At 37.2% G+C, this 8,171-nt stretch overlaps 1 long non-coding RNA gene across 1 annotated transcript; it reads left to right on the forward strand.

Moving 5' to 3' along the window:
• The first annotated feature begins 527 nt into the window (after positions 1-527).
• Positions 528-7,963, forward strand: LOC111560616. The gene is made up of 4 exons (XR_002742621.2): positions 528-601; positions 680-759; positions 4,029-4,175; positions 7,825-7,963. It is a non-coding gene; the product is annotated as an uncharacterized LOC111560616 (long non-coding RNA).
• Positions 7,964-8,171: the final 208 nt, after the last annotated feature.

Below are 8,171 nucleotides of genomic sequence, written 5' to 3' on the forward strand. Positions count from 1 at the left end.
ATCTATTTGTTTATTGCTGTTACTGTTGTAGTTATAAACTATTGTAGAATATCTGGTAGGAGATAAAATTTATTTTTCAATACTATAGAGTGTCTTAGTGCTTATTTCTGCTAATTCAAATGCAGTATGGATGTTTCTACGTTTAATTAGCTTTAGGAATAACATTAATAATTTCAGGGTGACTGGGTGGCTCAGATAGTTAAACATCTGACTCTTGGTTTCAGCTCAGGTCATGGTCTCACGTGGTGAGAGGGAGCCTTGCTTCAGGCTCTGAGCTGACAGCACAGGGACTGCTTAGGATTCTCTCTCTCTCTCTCTCTCTCTCTCTCTCTCTCTCTCTCTCTGTCTCCCCCTCTCTCCCCCTCCCTCTACCTCTCGGCCCCTTTCTCACTCATACACATGAGTGTATGTTCTCTCTCTCTCAAAATAAGTAAATAAACTTAAAATTTTTTTCAATCTCTTTTGCAGCCTTTAATGTTCTAGAATTTTCAGCCTCTGACCTGGAGCTTAGAGATCACAGAGTTGCCCTGGTGATTCTGTGACCAGTCATTAATACAGATTACTACAAAAAGGTTTACTCTATATGTGTTGGTTTCTATAGGTAACATTTTTTTCAATATTTCTGTTCATGTTTCCTTCTTCATGTACATAAACACCTGTCTCATTTTCATTGTTGTAGGCCTCTCTTTCTGTTTACACAAGATACAAGATTCTGACTCAACTTCAGTACCTGACCACCATGTATTCATGTGACTTAAGGTAATAGGTTTAAAACATCTCCCCAAATAGACCCTTTTTGCTACTGATGAATAGCCCAAATGTGAAGAAGTTTGACCATTTCTGAACACATAACATGTACCTGTCTGTGTTAGGCACTTGGATGTGGTCTCTGAAATATGGTGTCATCAGGAATGCTATCTCAGAAAACAAAAATCCACAGTGTTACAGTTTTCCTTGCATTGCAATGTCATTTGACAACTCTATTCTTCTCTGGTTTAACTTTGGTGGAATTAAATGTCAGCAGAAAAATATTTTGTTGGTTTTTATTTCCCAAAGTACATATTAAGTTTGTTTTTAAGAAACTGCAGCATGATATTGTTTCAATTCATCCATAAAACAAATGACTCTCAAACATTCCATAAGATAAAGTGAAAAAACAGTATCTTTTTTTTCCCCCTAGCATCATAGGATATTTTATAGAATGATGCTTTATATTCACAGTATGGGTGAAACCCTTCTGAAATAATTATCATTGATGGACTTAGTTTCTTAGGAAATCTAGTTTGTGTATCTCAACAAATATACATGTATCTAATTGTGATTAACAAAGAAAAGTCATAGGTAAACCCCAGAAATGCTCATTTTGAAAGATTGTCACAATATGTTGTAGGATCATTTTGCCTCCAATTCCATTACTTGAGTTACGTATCAGTATTAGTATATTTGAGGCTTTCACCCGGCTCTGCTGGTCAAATGTTTGCTTCAGTTATGACGGTCACATTTGTGAGACCATCTCCTAAAGTATCTCAGATAAATAATTCTGTACATTGGCCAAGCCACCCAAATGATACTAACATTGGGTACAATTTTATGAAGCAGCGTGGCTAATCAAAACCTCAGATCTGGTTAGAATGTCATATCCACTGTTTTTACTTTTTATGTTAGGCTGTCCTAAGCTCGAGTTTTCTGTTCTGTGAAATATGGTTATTAATAACTAAAATATAGGAATGTTAGTAAACATAAGTGGATGTGCATATGTAAAATGCCTTCCACTTAGAAGCCACTAAATTACATTCGTTTCCACTTGGTCTTTCCCTATCCTCAGCTATCAAAACACTTTTACATAGTCGTTGCTATCGCAATATGCTGTACAGTGATTTTTTTCATAATGTGCAAAGAGGAAGTACGTAGAAATATCTATGCCGTTTCCTCCTACAGTTCAGTTACATAAAGAATATTAAAGGAATTTAGGCCACAAATCTTGTCAAGGAGAAATCAAATAACCATGCATTGAATCTTCACATAAAAAGCAAGATACAGTGTAAAAATCATCTTTTATTATTTTTTGTAGCAGAAAAATGACTTGGAACTAGAGAATATTTGAAAATGGTATTAAATTAGTGTGTTTTTTTCATGCACCAAATTTTATTATTAAATATCATATTGTGGTAGGTGCTGATCTAGTTGTCAAAAGTAAACCACCTATGCCCAAAGGCATATTTAAATGTGTTTTATTCACCTGTCAATTCATATATATATATATATGTATATATATATATATATATATACATACACATACTATATATATATGTGTATATGTATATACTATATACACATATATATAGTAATATATACTATATACATACATATATACACAATATATTATGTGTGTGTATATATATATACATACATATATATGTACATATATACGCACATACATATATATGTACATATATATACACACACATATATATGGTATATTACTACCAAAATTATAATTTTTAAGCATATAAAATATGGAAAAAAGAAGCCTGGTGGCATGGGCATTTTTTATATGACAGAAAACATAGCTGGAGTCTAAATTGGATCTCTAGCCCTTTTAGTGTTTTCTCTGTGGTTACTTATGCAATGAAGCCAGCTTAAAACATTCAAGAGTTCTGATTTGCCAACTGAATACCATCCATAAACCAGCATTCAACAAATTTCATGTTGTGTCATCTTTCTATTCCAGATTTTTCTTTAAGGAATTTCCTATGATGATATAATCATTTTGTACCTACTAAATACTTGATCTTTAAATAAATTCAGTTAATCCTTAAGACAGTTCTATGGAATACAAGTTTTCCTCATTTTATGGATAAAAACACTAAATTCCAGAGATAAAAGAAAATGGACTTAAGTACCAGACATAGAGAGTGGTAAAACTCGATTGTGTCCAAATTTTATATGAGCCAGTTTTTCTTCGTTTTCTCTCTTTTAATTGCCATTTTTACAGGAACCCCCACCTAATTTAATGCCTCTCTTGGCACTTATTAATATTAATATTTCAGTCTATCATTTGTTATGCCTGTTTTATCATCCCAGTAAGATGTAAATTTTTTAAAGGCAGCAATTGTATATTACTCTTCCAATAGGAGCTAAATAGAATGCATTGAAAGGATAAAGAAACCTAAAAATTATCACAGATTGTGAGACAGCCCCAGGCAAAAAAGAATAATAGGCCACGTCCTTGTCAGATTTCTGCAAGCTCTAAAAAGCAATAATCAAGAATTGCTGACATGTTAAAAAAAAAAGAAATATGCTAAAAATAGAATCATGGAATATAGTTTAAAAATATGTCCGCATTGTTTCAAGAAATAAGTCTGTAAATATGCATCTAGATGCTAAATATATCAGAGAATAACAGATAAAGGTCAGCTAACTATAAAGCTGAACGTACAAGCTTGCTCTCTCTCTCGAGAGGAAGCTGTTTGATTCAACAGAAACATGAATGCAAACTATGTTTTTGTTGTTATTGTTTGATTTAAGTATGCAGAGCTGCAAGTGTTCCTCGTGTATTTATTGCTTAATTTGTTATTGGTCCTAATCTTCTACAGGATTTAAAGGTGATTCTCTGTTGCTATTTGCCTGGAGCTGGTATGTAACCTTTGGGAAGCGCTCTGTGAGCAGATCTTAGGTCTTTGACTTTTTTCTCTATTGTTTTTGCCGAAATGTTTCTCCTGTTTCACTGCTGGCTCTGGCTTTAATCTTTGTGTGTGCTTACTTTAATTATTTTGATGATTTCCATTAAAGGCCCAAGAATCTTTTTAAAAACCCATTTGAAGAAAATAAGAGATTTAAGTAGAATAAATGCATACTTTGAAGAAACAAACCGCTCCTATTTTCAGGAGTCTATTTCATGTTGTAGATCTCAGAAAAAGTCATGTATAGGATAGAAGTCGGATACATAAATTAGAATTTTGTTTCAAGCTTGTATACCACTGGTTAACTAAATCTTGTTTGTGACCAGAAATGTTTTTTCTTCTCAGCCTGGGGATAACCGGAGTAAGCAGACCTGACTATAAATAGGCTGCCGGAGCAGACTGTGAGAGATTGGATCTACTCCATTTTATATATGTCACATTAAAATATCTACAATATTTTGTGTTTGTTTTCACAAAGAATCAGACAATTAGGTGAGAAAAGGTAAACACTATGGGTAATTACTTAGGCTTTTCTAATAGCTGCCCTATATGTATTTATATGTAATCAATTAAAGTGTTTTTTTTTCCCCCTGAATTTTGTTTTCCAGGTTTCAACCTCTGTGTGACTCTGAAATTCTCAAGGCATTCTTGATTTGTGGGTCAAGAATTACTCCTATAAATAACATGTAGTTATATAAATGTACAGCTCGGGGCGCCTGGGTGGCGCAGTCGGTTAAGCGTCCGACTTCAGCTCAGGTCACGATCTCGCGGTCCATGAGTTCGAGCCCCGCGTCGGGCTCTGGGCTGATGGCTCAGAGCCTGGAGCCTGTTTCCGATTCTGTGTCTCCCTCTCTCTCTGCCCCTCCCCCGTTCATGCTCTGTCTCTCTCTGTCCCAAAAATAAATAAACGTTGAAAAAAAAATTTAAAAAAATAAAAAATAAATAAATAAATAAACGTTAAAAAAATTAAAGAAAAAAAAAGGGGGCGCCTGGGTGGCTCAGTCGGTTAAGCGTCCGACTTCAGCTCAGGTCACTATCTCGCGGTCCACGAGTTTGAGCCCCGCGTCGGGCTCTGGGCTGATGGCTCAGAGCCTGGAGCTTGCTTCCGATTCTGTGTCTCCCTCTCTCTCTGGCCCTCCCCCGTTCATGCTGTGTCTCTCTCTGTCCCAAAAATAAACCTTGAAAAAAAAATTTAAAAAAAATGTACAGCTCATCCTTTTCATACGTATATAGATGCTATTATGTTTAATAAAAGAGACTTTTTTTTTAAATTTGTTTCAACGTTTATTTATTTTTGGGACAGAGAGAGACAGAGCATGAACGGGGGAGGGGCAGAGAGAGAGGGAGACACAGAATCGGAAACAGGCTCCAGGCTCTGAGCCATCAGCCCAGAGCCCGACGCAGGGCTCAAACTCACGGACCGCGAGATCGTGACCTGAGCTGAAGTCGGACGCTTAACCGACTGCGCCACCCAGGCGCCCCTAAAAGAGACTTTTAAATGCACACCCACCTTCTATCATTTTGTGATTTCTAAATCAGCAAATTACAAAAACTACAACTATTGTTCCATCATGTGGAGACTGCTCTATTTTATTGAAGTCAGACTTAGAAGGGCTCCTCTTACGCAAAATTACAGGGAAACACAGATCAAGAGACATATATGCTTATTTAACTATAAACCCCCATCTGTAGGTATTTGCAACTTTATAACTCAGTTTCAAGAATCAGCATCTTTGCTAACATGTCTGCTCTGAGTTCAAAATATCTTTGTCTTTCTGTCCTGTTTGCATGTAGGACTCGCTTGGAATTCCTTGTCTACTATTTGCTTGTGTTCTCTTAGAAGCTCTCCATGCTGGCTGATACAAAACCTTCTATTCAACTAGATTTTTTTAAAGTTTATTTTATTTATTTTTGAGAGAGAGAGACAGAGCAGAAGAGGGAGGGGCAGCGAGAGAGGGAGAAAGAGAATCCAAACAGGCTGCGCACTGTCAGCACAGAGCCTGACTCGGGGCTTGAACTCACAAGCCATGAGATCATGACTTGAGTGGAAACCGGGTCAGACAAACCTAACTGACTGAGCCACCTAGGCGCCCGAATCAGTAGATATTTTAAGGGGCCAGCAGAAGATTCAAATCATGTTTGATGAGGTTTGACAAAATTCACTTTCATCCACAATAAGACACCTGGCTTGCCAAGTTCTTATTGGCTGCTGTCTTAACACCAGCCCCTCCCCAACACACACATAAAACATCTACAAGTAGTTAAGTCTTATGTAGACCCATCTGATGACTGCATAACCTCACAAATATTCTGTTCAGCCTGAGTTAGCCTTTTTTAGGAACGACATCTCCACCGCACAACACTTGGCAGAGGACGCAGGATCAGCGCTGACTCTAAAGTCAATCAGTGAGATCCAAGTACCTGTCGAAGGCACACCTAATGTCCCTGTGTGCGGAGCATCATGCTGGACATTGTTTATATATGTACTTCGCAAAACCTATTGGGTGCTAATGTTTAAGTATCTACAGTGTTGGAGATGATGAATAGATAATCAATGGCTCACTCACCTTGGCATTTCATAAGGCTTTTTCCACTTTTTTTTTTTAACCTTTATTTTTGAGACAGAGACAGAGCATGAACAGGGGAGGGGCAGGGAGAGAGGGAGACAGAATCTGAAACGGACTCCAGGCTCTGAGCTGTCAGCACAGAGCCCGACGCAGGGCTCGAACTCACGGACCGTGAGATCATGACCTGAGCCGAAGTCGGAAGCTTAACCGACTGAGCCACCCAGGCACCCCAGGCTTTTTCCACTTCTAAAGTAAGTCACTCAAATCCCAAATGATAAATCCTTCAGTATATTTTTTTAAATAAATTATTTGAGGAGTTAAGAATATAAATTTTAAGCTAATGTGTATGGAGGTAGTATTTAACTGAGGGTCAATAAAAACGAAAAGAAATAATCTGGGAAATTACAATGTAAATGAATGGGAAAAAAATGAATTTGAAAGGCTACCCAAGACAAAAATTTTTAAAAAAGTAGGAAAGAGAGAGGGGAAAAGAAATTTGATATGGCGGCGCCTGGGTGGCTCAATCAGTTAAGTGTCCGACTTTCACTCAGGTCATAATCTCCCAGTTCATGATGCAAGCCCAGCGTCATGCTCCGGTCGGACAGTTGAGAGCCTAGATCCGGCTTTGGATTCTGTGTTTCACTTTCTTCTGCCTGTCTCCCAGTCACACTCTCTCTTTTCTCTCTTACTCTGTCTCTGTCTCTCTCAAAAATAAATATTAAAAAAAATTGATATGAACTAGATTTGAGTTTTACAACAGCAAGAAGTTGCAAGATCTTGAACCTCAGAAAAAGCCCTGTTTTCCCAAGTACGTTAGAGATTTCAGGATTTTTCTTGGCTCCCTTGTAAAATTAAGTCCTTGTTAAACCCAATGTGTCTAAGAACACACACTCCAAGTTTCAAATAAATGGCTCACAAATAAATGTTTAAAGCCAATTCACCTGGAGTTGATAAATGCCTTTAACTTCTCTTGAAGGGAAAATCTTTATTAGTTGTTTTTCTTCGTCTTAATGATGTCAGACAGGCTTCTTTCTTTTCATTTCATACCTCAAAAGCTAACTTTTTAGTGCGATCACTTTATCAAGTACTATTTTATTATTCACTTATAAATATAAATATTTCCAGGTTTCAGCTGTCTGATATTGATAACCTGACCCTCCGGTAGCAACAATTCCTTGTCCTTTTAAATCACAGGAATTTATTATGCCAAATGAAGCCAAGTCTTAACAAGAGAAGCCTTTATGGTCGAGTTCAGGTTCAAGTAGACCTTGTCTAGGGAGGCACTGGATCTAGAACATATTAAGTCATCCATTCCATAAGCCTAATATTTTTTTACAGCTTAAATTTGGAGATTTTGTCATGGTGACTATTTCAACCAATTGTTGGTAACCACAGAACAGCAGGTGGTCAGCAGGTAGGTGATTTGAGGGTAGAGGGTATCACAGAAGACCAAAGACAGCTGAGGTAGGCCTAGGGAGCAGGTTGCATGCTGATGCTAATTGTATTTTACATATTGACACTAATTATATTTTAGCCACCAGCTGCTAGCTGCCTTTTTTCCCCTCCTCTCATAGATCCTGGGAGTCTGTGGGCAATTGCATCCATTTGCCTTTCCAGGAGGACAGCCCTGCATACAATTAAAGTCGCAAGTAATCAAGAAAATGAACAGTTTCTACCAGAAAATGGATATGTATCCTATGTAAAATCTATAAACTAAACCAACCTTTGACATTTTCAATGGAAATGGTGTAACGAACGGACCCAAAGATAGATTTAAGTTTCCTGCTCCTAATGCAAAAGAAGTTGAAAAGTGACTGATGCCATCAATGGCTGTCTGGTTGTTTTATTATGTGCAATTAAAAATCAGAACTGATTTGACTGGCTGTTTTCACATTATGTAAACACAATGGAAGGGGGACAT

The sequence above is a fragment of the Felis catus genome, chromosome B2 (assembly GCF_018350175.1).
Source record: "Felis catus isolate Fca126 chromosome B2, F.catus_Fca126_mat1.0, whole genome shotgun sequence".
In the NCBI taxonomy this organism is placed as follows: Eukaryota; Metazoa; Chordata; class Mammalia; order Carnivora; family Felidae; genus Felis; species Felis catus.